The sequence below is a fragment of the Plectropomus leopardus genome, chromosome 10 (genome assembly GCF_008729295.1).
Source record: "Plectropomus leopardus isolate mb chromosome 10, YSFRI_Pleo_2.0, whole genome shotgun sequence".
Taxonomy (NCBI): domain Eukaryota; kingdom Metazoa; phylum Chordata; class Actinopteri; order Perciformes; family Serranidae; genus Plectropomus; species Plectropomus leopardus.
This window is the reverse complement of record NC_056472.1, coordinates 28,955,547-28,976,798: the sequence shown is the minus strand read 5'-3', so window position 1 is coordinate 28,976,798 and position 21,252 is coordinate 28,955,547.

Below are 21,252 nucleotides of genomic sequence, written 5' to 3'. Positions count from 1 at the left end.
ATAAAAATAGCTAAAACAAAAGCAATCAGACTGGTCTCAGTGTTGAAAATGTCCCTTGCAAAACAGGAAGTAAGCCACCAGACATTATTTTGTACATGATAAATATCTGAAATTATAAAAAAAACATTATCATCACACAACAGTGCTATCAGCTGTTCAATGTATAATGCAGAGTCCTTTGCATAGTTTAGGCCTGTGAAAATGTTGTGGTATGTTTGGGAAATGGAAGAACAGGCTGCTGTTTAATAGCAGAGGGAGCAGGAGACTCAGACGCTCTGCCGACGGTCCCGACAGGACGTTAGTTCACTGGAAACAGAGCAGGCAGACATGTACTGGGCGAATGCCACCAACGCAGCAGGGGATCCCTCTCTTAGACTTCTAAGGTAGTCGAGACTCGAACACATAAAAACATTCCTCTGTAAATCTCTTTCTGTTGCACACTCTCTCTCACACACACACACACACACACACACACACACACACACACACAGCAGTGGAGAACCCCCCCTCCCGCTGTGACGTGCTGGAAGTGAGTTTTTCCCTCACTCAGTCAAAGGTGTATTTTTGTGAATGATGCAGGGAAACCACGAGAGGCATGAGTGCGATGATTCCTCGGAAAGTAAAACACAGGCCACAGAAAAAAGAGTGCTGCCTTATATGATGATTAACAGTAGCTGAACAGCTTAAAGTCAGTGTGCAGTGCAAAGCAAAGCAGGTTTTTAACCCTTTGAAACCTGAGCACATTTGGTTTTTTGAAAATCATGGGGAGACCCGGATCGACATCAGTTTTCTGCATACAGACGCCTGTCACAAGTATTTAAACTTCTGACACGTGAGCGAATTGGTTTAATTTCTTTTGAAGCATTGGAGAAAAGGCAGTCAGCGGCTTGACAAGAAATGTCCCGCAAAATGCAAGAAATTTGCAAAAGGTGGAAAAAACAGAGAGGTAGAGATATTATTAGAAAATTATCAAAACACACATATATTTAAAATTAAGTATTATAAATATATTTCTACTATTTTATAATTAATATTAGATACCTTTTTTGTCTTTATTTCAGGCATTTCCTTGTTTGTTTCTCTATTTTATTTTTTCTTTTCGTTCAGGTAATTTTCAAATAAATAAGTTCCCATAAGTTTTTTTTAGGACCCTAATGGTATCTCGTTAAGAATTTGCCTTGTTGCCAACGTCAGCTCATGGCCTGTGCGCTTGGTTTGGTGGCGATCTTGAACTAACGTCCACACATATGATGAAAAACATTAATTTTCATTTTTTAAAAAAAGCCATTCAGGTACCTGGGAACCTATTTCTCCTGCCAGACTAGTAAAATTAACTTTAAAAGTATGTGATAGTGACGTTTTCTACATGACCTCAGTCATATCAAAAGCATTTCAGTTACTTACCAGCCAATACTGCAATTTGATATTTTTTTGACAAACTAAAATTTGACTATTAGCCCAGAGGATTTGGTGGTCAAACACTTGCTTAGTTCATCTTTCTCATATGTGAGGATTTGCTGCTTTAAATATCTTTTGGTTTTGGACCGTTCATCAGATAAAACAATTGATTTGTTGATGTGGCGCTGAGCTCTGGAAAAATGTGGATGATTTTTAAAAATATTTTCTGACATTTTATACACTTTTTCTTAGAAATTACACAATAAGAAATGATTCTCATTTGCAGCAACAATATTTGACTTTACTGCGCATGTGCCTTTTTAGTCAGAAGGATGATGAAGGCCTGATCTCAGAGCTGAACTCAGAGAGATTCACATTATAACCCTCCTGTCTCATCAGTTTTCATCACATAGACGTGCTGCCACAAAGCAAAGCCCCACACACCAACGGACACATTCTGCATGAAAACTTCATGAAAACTTCGTCCTTTGTGGGGGGTTCAGTATCTGTGCGTGATGATGATGGAATAAAAGCTGTGTGTCTGTTCTGTAAATTTCAGTTTAATATCAGTTTGAGTGAAAGAAAGATGCAGACACAGAGGGAGGGAATCCCCTCTCTGCTCTGTTAATTTCCCATCAGTGTTGCTGCTGACTCACTCACACTGAACTGATGTACAGTCGCTCCCTCAGGGGCTCCCCCGCAAAACAACACAACCACATCTGCACAGCTGACACGGCTCAAGCTCCCCGCTGTCGATCAGAGGTTTCATCTCATCTTCTCCTCCCACCACTTATGCTGCAGAGAAAAGGATAAATCTCTGATACGGGAAACTGCATCTCAAGTCAGATCATAAACTCTCCTCCTTACTGACTCACTTATTGTGTGCGTGGGTGTGTGTTTGTGTTTGTGTGTGTGTTTGTGTGTGTGTGTGGGTGGGTGTGTGTGTGTGTGTGTCCTACAGCTGTCTTATCACATTTCCAGTTAAGCCAAAAACACTCTTCAAAACTCACGGTCAGTTTCACAGTTTTAAAAAAGATACTAACACTCAAACTAAACAAAGCCTATCTGGGACGATGCTAAAATATTTGACTCTATTTTTTACTTTTTAAGAGGCACATTTTACACATTTGACATCGAGCTGATTTCCTCTTTCACTGAATTTCTTGTTCCAATTATGTTTCTACATTCTTGTCGTTTTCTGGAGACAATAAGAAGAAAATATTGAGAATACACCAAAAATATAACGAATTAGTCGAATTATGGTTATATTTATGACTTACTTTTTTAACAAGTTTCAACCTCCGGGACTGAAAAATAAAGCAAACATGGAAGTGCCCAAAATTTTGATGAATGGCGAAATTTCCAATTTGGGCCCCCAGTAGCTCACCTGGGAAAGCGGTCGCTCTGGAGCGGCTACGTGTATGATTCCATGTCATCACCCTTATCTCCCCATCTCATGCTTATCCTGTCAAATAAAGCCAAAAATAATCTAAAAAAAAGCCCAACATTACAGCAGAGATAAACGTGTTTACAAACTGGTACAAAAACTAGCTTTGGTCCCTTAATGACAAATTCACAGGGGATGAGCCAGACACACATGGTACAACCGCTCTTTATTGGTGAAGAACAAACAGGCAAATGACACATTTAAGGCCTACAACGATTTAACGTCTGCTATTCTGTTTCGCAGTGGTTGCAAAAGCCAAATGAAACTAGTTTACTCTCTTACATCACTTGCAAGGTTATTAAATGGATGAGGTCGCTTGTACCATGTAAATGACCCTTCTTTTTGATTTCTTGTGTCAAAATTATATGAAAAAACAGTTCATCTGTCTTTGTATGTTTTCTGGTTCAAAGTTATGAATATTAATGTTTTCTGCCATTTGTGTGGACATCAATTCAACATGGCCACCGAACAAACCTCAGGGGCCATGAGCTGACATTGACAACAACGCAAATTCTTAACTAGACACTATTAGGGTCCTAAAAAAACAGGTTTCAAAAGAACTCCATTTGGGTACATGGGAACGTATTTCTCCTGCTAGACTTTACTTTTCAGCTGTAAAATATGCCGCTCACATCTCAATCACTGGATCCCAAATATGTTTTGTATTTATGTCTTTGGATTAGACACGCAAGCTTTGTGGCTTATGTCAGTATTACTCATATTAACACATACTGACCAAGAAAAGACTTAAAACGACCACAAAGAGATGTTAAGAACTGCAAAAAGACGCAATTGCAACAAAAAATGTCAAAATGACCACAAAGAGACGAAAAACATACACAAAGAGACACAAAACAGCCACAAAGAGACACAAAAACCACAACCACAAGGACACACAACATGACCACAAAGCAACACGAAATGACCAGAAAAGGCACAACATTATCGCACAGGGACACAAAATGACCATGAAGAGACACAAAATGACCACAAAACAACCACAAAAGACAAAAAATGACCACAAAGGGACACAAAATGACCACAAAGGGACACAAAACAACCACAAAAGACACAAAATGACCACAAAGAGACACAAAACTACTACAAAGTCTGTGTGTCTATATAGGAGAGGAAGTAGGGCCTTTTTTATTTCTGTGCCAAGGGGCCCACTGACTCATAATCTGCTCATATTTGTGTATAGATAAAAAAAAAAAAAAAATCTGCCAATACATTGCTATCAAACTCCCAAAAATCTGTGTCTGCATCATCCTCCAGGACTAAAGTAAACTGACTCAAAGAATAAGACTGGTTGCATTGCAGCTATAAACATATACATGAAGATAAAATATTTGCTCTGTATTTAAAAAAAACTTTAAAGTTCAAAAGCTTTAAGGTGAATTGTGGCCTCACAGGTCCGTTTAAACAGAATCCAGCTGGATTGCTTACAGCATTGTCCACCTTTGTGTGAGTTTAGCACCAGATTTAGACAGAGCGATGCTATGACCAGACGTTTTGTTGGCCACTGTCAACATGGCCTCAGGGTGTTTGGTGAACTGTCTGGACGAATATTAACCTTTGACCTCTGAACCCTTTCTGACCCGAGTGGGCTGACAGGCACTGAGAGCAAAAGCAACTTTCACTAAAGCGTTTGACATGTAGCCCAGTTGGCACTGTACGTTTCTGCAAACCACGGATACGTTAAATTTGCACGTTCCATAAGTGTCATGTTAATGTTTTTAAAATGACGTAAAATATGAGCTGACTTTGACATCGGCAGGATGAAGACCAGTGGATCACCAGTGCAGACTTCTGTTTAAAACCAATAACCAACAAAATGGTTATGATTTAACACATTACATCTGTGTTTCCAGCAGCTTTTTGGGCAACAAACATCAAGAAAGTGCACAGATAAATACCCTTTTTGCAAGACAGTATTTTTTCTATTTCTTTCAATAATTTTAGTTTTTAAAATTTGGCCAACTACATAATTTCTCAATTGAAAGCATGTTTAGGCATATTTTAAAAAGTAAACTCAAGACCTATATTTTTAGATTGGCTTTTAATTTAATTATATTGACTGTTTATATATTTTAGTCTCACAGTTTTACTACCTTCTATGTCATTTTAATATTTTTTTTACATATTTATTTATTATTTTACTTTGTGCTGTTATCCTTTCTTTAAATTCTCATTTACAGTTTTCATTTTACTTATTTATTATTTTTATTATTTTTATTATTTGTTTTTTCATTTAAAGTGTTATACACATAAAGTCTGATTGGTTGATTGATTATTAATTGATTCTATGTCTGCATTATAGTCAAGCCCCTTGTCACAGTCACCATATTTAAAACATGCAAATTGAACGCCCACGTCTCCCTGACCTACCGTCATGGACAGCCAAGTAACGATAGTGTTTGCCCAAAGCCTCATCATTGTTAGTCATTATGATGAAGTTAAACTATTAAAACATCTCAGTACAGTTGTGCCGCAGCGGAAGCAGACATTGTTTAAATGGCGAGATACGACTGGAGGTTGATTCAGGAAATATGTCTTCTTTATAATCATGGACAAACTGATCCTTTAATGATTCTGGGACTGTGTAATGAGAGGCAGTGGAGCAGCAGGGGGACGGACAGAGCAGAGGACACAAAGATAACTAAAGACCGGGACTGAGGTCGTGGTGGGCTGGATGGTTACTGCTGACAGGAAAAGCACCTACACAGAGATGACAGTGTGGACGGTTACAGACAGTTCATTACGTGCTGCCATACTGGCCAAAGCTGAGACCTCGAAATAAGGCAGGATTCTGGACCACATTCATTCATTCATTGTCCGTTACCGCTTGTCCTCATAAGGGTCGCGGGGTGTCTGAAGCCTATCTCAGCTGTCATTGGGCGAGAGGCGGGGTACACCCTGGACAGGCTGCCAGACGATCACAGGGCCGACACACAGAGACAGAAAACCATTCACACTCTCATCACACCTACAGCCGATTTAGAGACGCCAATTAACCTGCATGTCTTTGAAATGTGGGAGGAAGCCTGAGAACCGGGAGAAAACCCACACTGACATGGGGAGAACATGCAAACTCCACACAGAGAGTGCATGGATCCTGATAAAAACATGTCCGAATTAGAGAAAGGGTGAAATCAAAGCAAAGCAAAGCAGTTAGGCTGGGGCACCAGGCCCCCAAATCATTAAATCTGCCCCGAAACCAATGAAAGCAGCAGAGGGCAGCTGGATGAGGGTGCATCCCCACTATAGGCAACCAATTTGCCTCAATTCACGTCCGCCCTACCCCGCCGGTTGTGTCCATCCACACCCCCCCGCCCCTTTTTCTACCACAGAAAGTTTCACTTAAGTTATTTTGTGGATTTATGCAAAACTGATCAGAAAGTCACTGGAGCGACAGCTTGAGTGGCTGTTTTGATGTAAGCACCGTTTGAATTTTTGAAATTGTCACTAGTGGGGCTGCACCCTGAGAGACGGAGCAACGCATCATCATATTTATCAAGAATTTCATCTGAAGTCTGACTAAAACTGAGACTAAAACAACGTCTTCTGTAGAAGTCTGAAGAAGTCACTTGACACCGCTGAACATTTTACTGTTGAGAAACTTTGACGCTGAGATCTGTTTGTCACTGTTGCTGTGCTGTCAGTCTGCTGCGATCTATCGATCAGCCGTGTGATCAGCCAGGTGTGTTATTTGTTTTCATTAACACTTGTTTTTTAGCGGTTGAAAATAGTAAAATTAATCTCTTGGGCTCAGTTACTTTGGTTCAGACAGGAATTTGCAGCCTGATCCGCACTCTAACATCGTAATGCACACCTGGCGCACAGTTTGAAGTAGGTCAATCTGTCAGGCACAAATATCTATTTCAATGAATTTCTACCTGTATAAATGTAATTAAATATGGATTAGGTCACTCTGTCAGGTGGAGTCAGTCATTTTATCAGAGACAAACATCAATCAGAATGGACTACTACCTGTATAAATTTAGTTACATGTGGAATAGGTCATTCTTCCAGGCACAAAAATCTAAAACAATGGACTATGTCTTGTGTGAATGTAGTAGAAGGTGCTGTAGGTCATTTTGTCAGGTACAAATATCCATCAGAATACACCACATCCGGTATAAACGTAGTCAGCTGGGGAGTGGGTCATTCTGTCAGGTGGAGTAGGTCATTTTATAAGGTACAAATATCTACCAGAATGGACTGGTACGTGTATAAATTAAATGTGGAGTTAGTTATTCTCTCAGGCACAAACATTTATCAGAGTGGAAACTTCCTGTATAAATGCGGCGTGGGTTATTTTATCAGGTACAGATATCTATCAGAGTGGACTACCTCCTGTATGAATGTAGTTAAAGGTGCAGTAGGTCATTCTGACAGGTACAAATAAAGGAAAAGACCACAACCTGTACAGAATATATATACATTTATGTATTAATGGTAGTTTTTTTTAAAATTGACGTGTTTCCATCAAGCATATTTTATATACGCAATTTCAATTTGTGTAGTTCAAGGGTTAATCGAACCCTGCCTAGTGTTTTTCAGGTGTTTATAGGTTTCCACTGGACCTCCATGATGCTACACGATGTTTGTTTGCTAGATTTCTATTACAAACACAAAGAAACAAATATTCCAGAGTCTGTTTACGTGGTGTTATTTTTGTCAAACCATCTGCTTCCTGGCTGTGAAAATATCCAGTATGTATGGAACTGCGGCCCCGTCACAACACCCTAAATCAAGTATCTGCGCGGCGGCGACTGAACTGATCATGATGCTGTTGTTTACGGATGAACAGCAGCAGGTTGTGGTTGAGAACATGGCTCACACTACCTGAACTGTGTGTGTGTGTGTGTGTGTGTTGTTCATCCTGTTTTGCTCTACCACCTGCTTCTCTCCGGCACCGTGCCATCTGAGAAGTGACTCAGTGTGTCCAGGCCACGGATGGATAAACAGCCCTCGCCATTAATACGTTAAACACACACTGAGACACACAATTGATTTGCATGTACCTGGGTGCACGTATTGCGCCCATGTGAGCAAACACACTCACATGAGAGCGCCATTAAAGGTTCCACTACGTCAAAATGTGCTAATTTTTTCAGAATGACTCAGTCAGACGATTAAAAGCTCTGCGCTTTCTCTGACATCAGTTAGTTGGTTATCTGAGGACGCACTACTTTCCTCGCCCGCTCCATATGCTCGTTATTTCATGATCATGTGAAGCTCTGCACTCTGCTCTATGACTTTATCTGGCTGGTGCACTTTACTACGCTCTAGCCAGCTGTTAAAATAAAAAAGTCTCCCCTTTTCCTCCGTCCTCAGCATTGATTTATGTCACCCTGCAGAGTTACTGCCAAAATAATATGTTATGTGCATAAGTGAATATTAAAAAGGCGTTTTGGGACTGACCCCACCGGTGGATCATGGACCTGAACAATACTTGGCGCTCTTCTCCTCAGTGCAAAAGATAACACGCTGTACTGTAGATTTTGTTCAAACATTGTATGAAACATTTTGTGCTTTTTTAGGTGTTTGGCTCTCGTAGGGGGAAGAGGGGAAACCCCGTCTGTCTGCTGAGCGTGATCATTGACAGAGAGTGTTTTCCACTGCAGCGAAAGAAGAGAGAGAGAGAGACGTTGGCAAAGAGAGCTTGTGACAGAGGGATGAAATTTGTGGAGTAATTGAAAATCTGACAGAAAGTGACATGAGAGAGGGAGATGACAAAGCTTTTAATGATCACTCACTGAAACGTCAGTGGTGCTCGGGGGGAGTCTGTGTGTTGGCCGACTCGCTGTATTTACTTCAGGAACCTCAGAGCAATCAGTTTTTCCGATAACCTCACTCTGTCTGTCTGGACGACAAAGAGGCTGAGAAGGATCCGTCCCGAGATCTCACGCACTTAGTCATCAGTTAAATCAAACCGAAGTGAACTCAGTGAATCTAAGGGGAATTAAAATGCTGAAGCAGGCACATGGAACGAGTACAACACCATATTAAGTTGTCAGTAATATCAATTCAATCAATAAATGTGTTGTTTTCTAACCATCTATCACCAAAATAAACCGAGCAAAACACAGAAATTGACATGGATGGATCCTCTCGTTTAACCTGTTTCCAGATGCGTCAACAGTTTACAGACAGGTTTGATTTTGTCGAAGCCAAAATGAAGATGAGCTCACATTTGGAGAACCTTGCAGATGAATGCGAGACACGAGATGGGCGCGCTTCTCTGCATTTTGCTTCTTACACGACAGTAATTTGTTTTTGAGTGAGTTGTCACATTTGCTTTTCAGCAATCGAATGTGGGTGTGGGTCGGGGACCCTTTGCTTTGCCAAAACACGGCATTTTAACCCTTTGAAGCCTGAACAAATTGTTTCGGTTCTTTAAGAAACATAAAGGGAAGGTAACAAGCCGAAAATCTAGCAAATAAGAAAAAACAAGAAAAATACTTTAAAATAAGCAAAAAAAGCCCAAAACAAATAAGAAAACGACCTATAAAAAGTTCTGAGAAAAAGTATCTATTTTAAACATTTTATTTATTTTATTTTTTCTGTAACATAATTTTGAATATATTTTTATAAATATAGTTTTCTGGACATTTCCCCCAGGTTTTTACATTACAAACAATCTTTCTCTCCTTTTTAAAACAAATTTGTGGGACATTGTCTTATCTATATGTTTTCAAAAGAAATAAAACCAATTTTCTTAGTTTTCAAAGGGTCAGGTGTCAAAAGGTTAATGCCAAACATGATCTTTTGTTAATCATAGCCAAGTGCTTTCTGTGCCTAAACCTAACCACACGTTAACCACAGCATCGCTCTAAAGTTTCAACATCAACTTTCAACATATCGCAACAGAATAATGAGGAAATGTATCTGTGGTTTGCAGAAATGCACAATGCCAACATTTTTCTGGTGACTGATTTGCTTTCCTGTCAGTTTCGTCTTTCAGTCTTTGATGAACAAGAGTTTTACGTAACATATACGTAAACATATTGATGACTTCCAATTAACCAAACCTGAATCATGAAACTGTTATATTCATATTTTTTTATCAGTACCTTGTTTTAAAAGAAAGTCTCCCTGCCAATAGGAGCAGAAGATGAGAAAAAGCTCAGTTTTGGGTCGATTTGGAGAGTGATGAGAAATGACCTATTTTGTTGTTAAGCTGGCTGACTTGTTGGCATCGAGGGTTTGAAAATGCAGGTCACACCACAACTAAATAAAACCCAAAACATCCCAATTTAATCCAGACTTTGGGAGGCGGCCCTGACTCATCACCACATCGCTCCCTCTTTACTCTCAGAGCTGCTGATGGTTCTTTTCCTTTTCTCCGTCCTCATGTAAACAGTCCAGCTAATCCAGGATTACTACAACGTCCGTCCTCTTTATGTCTCTTCTGTTCCCTCTTTGTCCGGACATACTGAGGACGTTTAACGTTCGCTGTTGCAGGGCCAAAGACAACAAGGGTATGAGTAATTTTATAAACAGAGCGGCTCTGGTTCAGCAGGCTACGGCGTCTGGAGACCAGCCTCACAACATGTGCTGAAACGACACTGAGGCATGATGGGACTGATTGCAAACATGTCCATAAAAAAATAAAACCACAGTTTATGGATGTTCTGTGTACATCACCGTGTCGCAGCTAAATAAAAAAGAATCAGAGAGGAAATAGCTTGTTGTGATGTGATAGCTAACACGTTGTGGTTAGTTTAATAAATTTCCTGTGACTGATGGAGACAGTGTGGTGTTTTTTTTCTGTCAGCTTTTGGACAGCTGGAATGATCTAAGTGCTAAATGTCAAACAGTGACGGTACACCACCTGAACTGTGGAAATACAGCGTAAGCTTTGTGTCAATGATGAGTTTCCCTAAACAGAACAGGAAGCTACAAACACAGAAACTATCAACACGCTTGTGAAGCAGATGAGCAGAAAACGAACGCTGAAACCTGCAGACATACAGAAACTAGAACCTACTTCATGGATTTCTTTGTCTACATACAACATGTACAGTGTAAATATGTTTCCTGTGTTCAGATGCCTGTCACAAGTGGCTAAACCTCTGAAAACTAAGAAACCTGGTTTGATTTATTTAGTTTTTTTTAAATAAAAAAGGCAATGAGCAACTTGGAAAGACATTTCCTACAACTTGCAAAATAAATAAATAAATACATGGTATAAGGTGATGAAAAAATAATCTCAAATTTAGCTGGGGGGGAGGGGGGCTTTATATGATATTAGCAAAAAAATAGGGAAAAATGACCATAAAACTGTTTTTATAAATCTAATCATTATATATTAAGAGTTAATCTACAAAAAACAACTTTTTGTTGTAACTTTTTGTACATTTTCTGTTGCTTTGGCCATTTTTTGGTCACTCATTGCCTTCTTTCTCTCATGCCTCTGAAAGAAATCAAGCTCAGTTCGCTCAGGTGTTAGCCCCATTCACACACTGGAGGCCAAGGGTACCGTACAAAGTGCCACCTGCTATTCAGTTTTTAAACATTCATACACACGCACGCACTGCCAGAACAGCCATCAGGAGCATTTTGTGGTTTATATTTTACTCAAAGATAATTTGACATGTTGACAGGAGGAGCAGGGGATCAAACCCCCAACCTTAATTAGCTGACGACCCGCTCTATCTGCTGGGCCGCAGACGCCTTCAAAATGTTCAACAGTCAAATTTTGCTCAAATCCCACAAATGCAGTTTCAGTAAGCGACATCTCAATACACCACGATGTGTCATCTTATAACCATTTGAAGAAGCTGCAGGCAGCTACAAAAATCTATTTACTCACACCCTGCAGCTCACATCATATCTAGTAACATACAAATTATTAGTTAATATTGATTTTTTGTGTCAGCAACTCTGTACCCTGTAGCCTGACCTAAACCTGCTGAACCTGACACAACACAAAACTCCTCACACAACACAAAACTCACACAACACAAAACTCCTCACAACATAAAACTCCTCACACAACACAAAACTCCTCACACAACACAAAACTCCTCACACAACACAAAACTCACACAACACAAAACTCCTCACAACATAAAACTCCTCACACAACACAAAACTCCTCACACAACACAAAACTCCTCACACAACACAAAACTCACACAACACAAAACTCCTCACAACATAAAACTCCTCACACAACACAAAACTCCTCACACAACACAAAACTCCTCACAAACACAAAACTCCTCACAACATAAAACTCCTAACACAACACAAAACTCCTCACAACATAAAACTCACACAACACAAAATTCCTCACACAACACAAAACTCCTCACAACATAAAACTCCTCAACAACATAAAACTCCTCACACAGTGACGTAACAGTCGGTGCAATGTTCATGGTATGCACAAGCACTAAACTTATCAGGGACCTGTGTGTGTCCTGGGATCACAGCTTTCCAGTTCACAGCGATCTTTGCAACAGGAAGCACCTGTTCACTTTCCCTCCGTCTATCTCAGACAAACACACACACACACACACGAAATGCCCTAAGTGCCTGGAAAGTTTTCTAAACCTTTTTTTGACCACAAGTAACAGAAACTGACTCAAACACACACACACACACACACACACACACACACACACACACACACACACACACACACACACACACAGGTGAGTGGAGTGGATGAGATGTGATTAAGGCTCACTCAGCAACAGGAGATCAGAGACTGCTCTGCACACATCTTCACAGAGACATAGTTAAACCCCGAACATCCCGGATCAAGCTGTTACACTGGATGGACTGACCTTGTGAGCCATAGGGACACAAAGCTGGGATGCAAATTCAAAAAATGCACTGCAGGAATTGAATAATGCCACCAGCAGCAACGTGCCCAAAGAACCAGATGGAATTTTCACAGTAGCTGCAGACTTAAATCAACTCATCCTTCAACTCCAAAGATGTAGCAGGATCAAGGACAAAAGTAATTTCGTTTTTTAAACTTGGTTTAAAAATGACCAATAAATCCTTCTACCTTCTACACACACACATGCACACACAAAATATACATACACTTGGGTGTGAGTTTGTGTACAGCACTGGCAGGTGTACAGTCTAAATATTAGCTATTAGGCATTAAATATATTCATGAATGTTCAAATTCTTCCTCAGGACACTATATCAGCTCTCTCAGTCTACGTATGCGTCTACGTATGCGTATGTCTACGTATGCGTATGTTAAACTAGTCAGCCCAGAGAGGCGTGAAATCGTTTACTGTACGAGAATAAAGTGAAGAAGCTTCATTCCAAATTAAACAGCAACACAATGAAGGCGAAGACGTCAAGAACAGATATTTTTTTCTTTTTTCCCCCTTTTTTGTATGAAAAAACAGTAGGTTGTTTCAGACCTCACCAGGTGTGTTTCCATGACATATTTCACAAAACTTAAGGGATATGTGGCAGGCGATTCAAAATGTCACAGGCTACAAAAGTAGGAGCACCCCCATCATACGTGAGGCCACGCTTCCAGATGAGCTGAACACATTTTACGCTCTCTTTGACCTCCTTAATAAGGACTCAGCTGTGAAGTCTACTCCGCCTCCAGAGGACCGGCCACTCTCAGCGACCACAGCAGATGTGACAAAACTCCTGCTCAGAGTGAATATAAACAAGTCTGCCGGCCCAGACAACATTCCTGGACGAGTACTAAAAACTTGTGCTGATCAGCTTGTTAATATTATAAATGCTATTTTTAACATCTCACTCTTACAAGAGACTGTTCCCTCCAGCATCAAGACAGCCATCATCATCCCGGTACCTAAAAAGTCTGCTGTGTCTAGTTTTAATGACTACCGCTCTGTGGTTCATACCCCCACCCTGATGAAGTGCTTTGAGAAACTGGTTCTCCTGCACATCAAAGACAAAACCCCTGCCAGCCTGGACCTTCACCAGTATGCTTTCAGAACCAATAGATCCACAGAGGATGCCATATCTACTGCTCTTCACTCAGTCTTCACTCCTGGAGAATAAGAACAGCTACATCAGGATGCTGTTTGTTGACTTCAGCTCAGCATTCAACGAAATCTCTCCCATGAAGCTGATGGGAAAACTTAACACTCTGGGCTTCAGTGTAACACTCTGCAACTGGATACTGGACTTCCCCACATGCAGACCCCAGAGATTTTGAAATGGCAGTCACACCTCTACATTTGTGTTTAACACCGGAGCCCTCCAGGGCTGTGTGCTCAGCCCCCTCCTGTTCACACTGTACACTCCAAAACATCAGGAGAACTTGATTGTGAAGTATGCGTACGACATCACCATCATTTGTCATATCACAACAATGATGAGAGTTCATACAGGGAGGAAATCAACAATCTTGCAGAGTGATGCATGAAGAATAACCTACTGCTCAACGTCAGTAAAAACAAGGAGCTGATTGTTGATTTTAGAAAGGAGGCAAAGACACACACCCCTGTCTGTATCAGTGGAGCTGAAGTGGAACAGGTGAACAGCTGCAGGTTCCTTAGAATTACTATCAGAGAACTTATCTTAGTCATCACACATCACCACCCAGGTTAAAATAGCACAGAAAAGGCTCTACTTCCTCTACGTACTGCCTATTAAAACTTAGGAAGGCCTGGTTAACTTCTACAGAGGAGCAATAGAAAGCATACTAACTCGAAACATCCCAAAACTGGCATGGTTCGAGCACAGGAAGGCTCTACAGCGGGTGAATAAAACTGCCCAGAACATCACTGGTTCCCATCTACAGAGCATCAGTGACCTCGGAGAAGCGAAGTGTCTGCACAGAGCCCAAAAGATACTGAAAGACAGCAGCCACCCCAGTCACAGTCTGTTCACCCTGCTACCATCTGGAAAAAGATATGGAAGTATCTGCTGCCGAACCACCAGACTATGGAGCAGCTTCTCCGGAGTCCCCAAAAATGCTGTTGTCATTTGAACAAAAGGCCAAACCGCAACAAAAGTTTAAATTTTTCATGCAAGAACCGCTGCAGTGTAAATGGCAAACAAGAAAAAGAGAACCCTGAAAAATGGCAATTCAGTGCAAAATAAAAGACAGCAAAAAGGTTATAAAATGTCTAAAAAAAACTTTCTGAATTGTCCAAGTGTCTTGTATCCATCCGTGGGCTCACAGAAATCCAAACACAATGTTTTATAACCATTATAACCCTGCAAAGTCAAATGTTTTTGCACTGACGTACTTTAATTTTTTCCGGCGGTCCATTCTCCTAAACGCAATTTGATGGAAAACTTTTTCTGGGACCATAAAGAGCCCGGGGAAGTGAGCATTATATACAATTTAAGTTATTCTTTAAAAATCATGTGAATGTATGTATCTCTCCAATATACCAGAATTATTTGTATGTTTAAAAACTTATGTTAAAAAGTATTAAAAACATGAAACAGTTTTGCCAAAAGGTTATGTTAAATGCTTGATGCTCATATTTCTTCTGCATAAACCCAACAGAAAATTCCAGATAGTCACATTTTAACTCAAAGTATCCTCAAAACTCAAGTTTAACATAGAAAGAAGAGAAAATGTTTGATGACAAAAATCTGGTGTTTGTGGCTTCCTGCGTGGAACCGAACAGACGTCACTTTGGTTTTGTTTTTGGGGACATTGAGTACATGTTTCTTGTGAAAACGAAATAACAAGCTCTGGCAGGACGAACGAACGCTCACTCACACCAGCACGCACTTACAGGATGGTGGTTTGCAGCAAAAGCATGACATAAAAACCTGTCAAATATTTGCCTCCATTAAAAATGATGGTAAGACTGTCTGCGGGCATCAATTAATTTATTTACCTTGTATCAGACTGTATTCCAGTGAAGAGACACAGACCTGTTTAATTAAATAAACACACGCCGAGTCGCTCTACAGGTTCAGAACACTAACACTGATAACACCGACACACTCGAGAGCTCTGTGAGAAATGAAGGTGATGAGAAAAATATCAGCTGAGACATTTTCCTGAAAATGTCATTAATTTTGTTCATATTGGTAGTTGTGTTAATAAAACATTATATCGTAATACTTCCATAGATAGACCGGGCTATTATTTGCTTATTTGCTTTGAAGACAGGATCAACATAAGTGTCTTGTGTTATGTTCATTTAAACCTCTGAAATCTGAGAAAATTTGTTTGATTTCTTTTGAATAGATGGCTAAAAAGGCAACTTGGCAAGAGATATTTTGCATATTGCAAGAAATGTGGGAAATCCAATATTAGTTACAGAAAATGAGGCAGAAAAGAGAGAAAGAGAGGAAAATATTGGAAAATAATTCTTGAGTAATAATTATATTTTTATTTTATATTTCCAAGACATTTGCTTGTTTTTTTTCTTTTCTTTTACATTTGTCTTTTCTTTTTGTGTGTGGTTATTTTCGAGTATTTTTTTTTGTAAATTTTACAAATTCTTTGTTAATTTTAGGTAATTTTTTGCAAAGTTGTTCATTGCCTTTCATGTTTTGATATGAGATTAAGCCAATTTGTTCAGGTCTCAAGGGGTTAAACCATAAACTCATCAGGCATCTATATGGGACATGCTTTTATTTCCTTTCACACAAAACTGTACCTCAGTAAAAATGGAAATACAATGAAATTGTTCAATCGAACCTCTTCTTTCCATCTCTCTAAAAATCAACTAAATGACTGATCTGTAGAAAATCTTACCAAGCTAACCGTGTGGCATGTCCATATTGACAAAATTTTAACCATTTATATCTGTATGCGTGATCTAAGCAGCTAACTAAATTGATCTCCCTCGGCAACATACATCCAAAAGAACTTTATTTGTCTAAATGTGTAAGTAAAAGGGACTTGCTGTTTAATTGGAATTTGAAGTTTTTGACTTTTAATTTACTAAATTTAATACAGAATAACAGACTCTTTAGTGCCACTATTTTCTCCTTGATGTAGTCGACTGATAGTTCACAAGTTTGTCCTCAGCGAGCTGAAGTTGGAGCCTCTACTTTGTCAGATGGTGTCAGCAGCATCGTCCTCGATGTAACTGTGAATTTTTAGACTCTGATATTTATATTTTTACCTGAGTAAAGGATCTAAGTACTTTTCCCACCGCTGGTCGGACTTCCCTCAGTGAACATGAGATTCTTCTGCAGTCATTATCAGGCCACATGAACTGAATTTAATAAAACCCCAAAAGCCAAATGACATATGAAAAGAGATGATGCGAAGGAAAGAGAAAAAAAGCAAAACAAAAAAGCAGAACACACACAGATGTGTTCCTTTCCATTTCCAATTTCAGTTTCAGAGAAGCCTCTCAATTCTCATTTCATATTTTTATTTTTGACTCTTAACATATTTAAAGTGCAATTTTCTTTAATGACACCCAGCGCGGTCGGGAGGTTGGTGTTACTCTGCTCAGCCTATAGTAGTAGTCACCTGTAGTTTGGGTTAATGTTCGGTTAGGTTTAGAAAAAAATAAAAAATAAATAAATAAATTATGATAAGAAAAACATTGTATTTGTATTTAAAATATCTGCTTTTGGGGGCACTTTCAGGGCAGTGATGTCTTGGTGGAAACACATAATAATAATGTTTGGTGGCTAAAAAGCTGCTGGAAGACAAAGAAATCACTTACCTAAAAAAACAACCATTTATGTTGTTTTTTCATCTTGGACAGCAGTCCTTTGATTAAAAAAAAAATGTTACTTTTAGTATGTGATCTGCTGTGAAAATAAAAAAAGATTTTATTTGGGCCTGCATTTTCTCATAATTACTTATTTTTCGACTGAAACTCTGACTGTCTTGTTGCAAGCTTTCATAAACTTGATGTCATGGAAAGAAAAGTGCCAAAACTCGACTGTGAAATATTCAGTTAACTGAAGTTATATCACATGTGGACAATGACTCACAGCTCAATAATACTGTGGTTAAAATTAATTCATCCAGCTGACATTTATTATCTTTTTATTTAAAAATGTCAGCCCAACCCACATTCCTCTACTACCATTAAAAGGTTGCATTGGTTGAAAACAATAACTATATGTGAAGCATTTCTCTAAATCTGGAGACTTACTTAGATAACATTTTTTAACACCAATGATGTAACTTGACTGAAGACAAAAACACTTTTTTTGATAAGAACAAGATAACAGATAAGCAATTTATAAAAAAAAATCTATGTGGAGTTTAGCAATATTTTGTGTTGACTCTGCGTGGGTTCAATGTTAAAAAAAAATAGAAACGTCAGATCATTTCATGCATAAATGATGTGCGATGACATTGACATTGCATGTAAGGTTAACTCTGCAGTTCCTCAGTTAAAGTGAACATGAGCCGATGCATTTTCAGCATAATAACAAAGCAGTCTGTGACTAAACAAAACCTGCCACAGAGAAAGGTGCTTATTAGCATGTGAGCTGCCAACTTGGAAGAAGCCGCTGTGTGTTTTGTCCAAATTGTCGGGCGGCTCGCAGCCAGCATCCTGGAGTGATGCGACAGCAGGCTGAGCAGCAGAAACCACAACACATTTATCTTCTCAAACACGTCCGAACAGACGGAGAACACCGATTTCATTTAAAATGAAGCACAAGAATTTATATATTTCTTACTTACAGGTCAGTGTTGAGGTTGAACGAACATCTTTAGTTTGAATCAGGCAGTTTCATTTGGAGCCGAGAGACTGGACTCTGGCTCTCATTGGCTCCAGTCACCAAAGAATCACTGAACTCTGCCCAAACAGGCCGAAAAGGCTCCACTCAGCAAGTTTACCAAATCTGACTCAGAAGAGCCGCAGCAGTGGAAACTAACTAAACATCACTCAAGAACTGCATTTGAGTGCAATATTGAGGTACTCGCAGGGCTGGACGCAGGGTTGTAGAAATACTCAGGTCCAAAAACTGAGCTTGCTAGAGAGGTTCGGGTCATGCTCCCCTGAACGTTTTTTCATTTCCCTGATGTAAAGATGTGCAAAAATTGGATAACAATAGCTTTGAAACCATGTCACCGGGCAGCAGCAAAAACAATCTGTTTTTGTTTGTGTTTGATATTTATATCAGTGGTGTGAAGTAATAATACTTTGTTACAGTACTTAAGTATTTTCTGAGTGAATCTGTACTGTACTGGAGTATTTGTATTTCTGCAAACTTTCACTTTTCCTCCACAACATTTCCTAAATAAAATGTGTACTTCTACTCCTTTACATTTCGCCGAAGCATCTTAGTACCAAAGTAAAAACAGAAAACGTTTGGTTGCCTGCAAACGAGCAGGTTTGGTGAATCAGTGCTCCTAACTTGCAAGTTACATTAATCACAATTAACACGCCGTTCCAGTCGGTGGATGGTCACTTTTTAACAGAGCTTGTATGAACACAGCTGCAGCACAGAGGCTAAAATAATACTCCACTAATTTTGATGTGAATTATTAAAGCTCAGATGACTGTGGATGAATAACACTGAAGAGCAAACAGTTCACAAGTAAAATCATCTAGTTACGTCACCTCATCTGTAGGATCTCTCATCCAGTCTGTCTGATGGATTTCCTGACGTTCCCCATATACCGTGAATATTGTGAAAAAACACCCACGGAGTACCCAAAAACCACAGCGTCTACCAAATATTACGTATTGACAACAAGAGCATTCACTTCATCACCCACACACACAATCAATGACTATTACCACAGGAGCAAGTTGCTCTCTTTGCATTTGAAAGCAAAGTTATTTTAAGGTATACACCTCGAGAAAAAATACAGAGGACCTGACCACTTGTACTTGAGTAATTCGCTTTTCTGCTTATTCTACTCCACCACAGAGCGCCTCAGGGATGATGTTTTTCTGCAGGCTGCGTCAGTAGTTAGCGTCGCCCTGGTTCCCTCATCAAAAAGCCTATGGGATTTTTCAGTTGGATTCTGGATCATTGTGGAAAATCATCTCTGTGGTAAATGAACGTTCATGATACAAACACGCTTTGTTCAGCAGATAATCTGCACAGATGAACACCACTTTTCTGATTTTTGAAGCCTAAATGCAAACGGCAGAAGTAAAAGCTGATGTTAGCCTATAAATGAACTACACCGCAGTCGCGTGATTTAACATCACCGGCACATTAAGGCTGGAAAACCGTATTTGGCGCAGTTTGGCTTGATTACGTTGTGTAGTATCATTTAGCCATTTGTTAGAAACCACCTTGTTGAAGACACATACAAACTTCAGGGTTCACAGCGTAGTATTAAATAATGTATTTTATGCTGTAAAACAAAATGTTAAAGTCTCTTAGGTTTGTGTTAACCACAGACCTTAGTTAAAAAAAAAAAAAATTTAGAGACGAGGGAAGTGGAGGTGCAGAAATGCTAAAGAATTTCCGAGTTTTAGGACCCATTAATGGGGTTTTCTATATACATGTATTTTTAAAAATAAATTGAATTAATTTCAGATTATCTAAGAAGTATTTCACTACTGGAAGATGATGTTTTCATAAACTGTCTATGCTGTGGAAAGACGGAAATACGTTTGAACTGGTGACCACAGTAAAGAGAGAAAAGGGGCTCAGGTGTTCGTATTTGCTTAAGAGATAGAAAACCTACAACTACCAGAATGCACTTTGCTTCACTGGACCAATAAATGCTCCAGCTGATAGGTGACAAAATGGGAGCTTGGCTGTTTTTTTCACAGTAAACAAAACAGTTTGAAGGCTGGAATAGATAAACAGATAAACGGTGAGTTCAAATATGTTTCTGGAAACATCAGTTTGCTTTGTTATATATAGCGCAGTGACGGCGTCCTGAGCAGAGAATGAAGTCGTACCTCTGTAGATGGCGTGTGCATTTGAGTCCCTGTGCGTGGATCACACCGGCTCGGTCAGCGATGCTGTTCTACGGCAGATAATGATGAAAAAGTTTAAGGTTCAATGTTCGTGAATCAGCTGCTCAACTTTGTTACAAAGCAACAAACTCGACAGTCAAAGCAACATCTGCATGAAGCATCACAGGAAGTTCAAACAAACAACACGCTGAACAAAGTCTTCGTTTCTGATCACTTTTCATAACATCTTTATTGAATTTGTGTCTCAGTTTTAAACATATTTACAGATACTTTAATTTTATTTTTTTTTTAGTTCAGTAAAAATACAAATACAGAACACTCAATTTTCAAAATCAACGTCGCTCCCAGCGACTTGATGGCCGCCCAGGTTTTTCGCCTGGGCCCCCCCCCCCCTCCCTATCAGATACAGGAGGTGGTGATGATGTCAGCGTGATGTCAGAGACCGGGGGAAATATACCGAGAGCCGAGACCGTACTGCATCAATGGACTGTTATGATCGACTGCCACCAGAGATGAAAGAAGATGATACGGGATGGATGACGGAGAGAAATGTACGGAGGTTGTTGAAGGAGCAGAGGAATATTCTGTATGTACACTGAT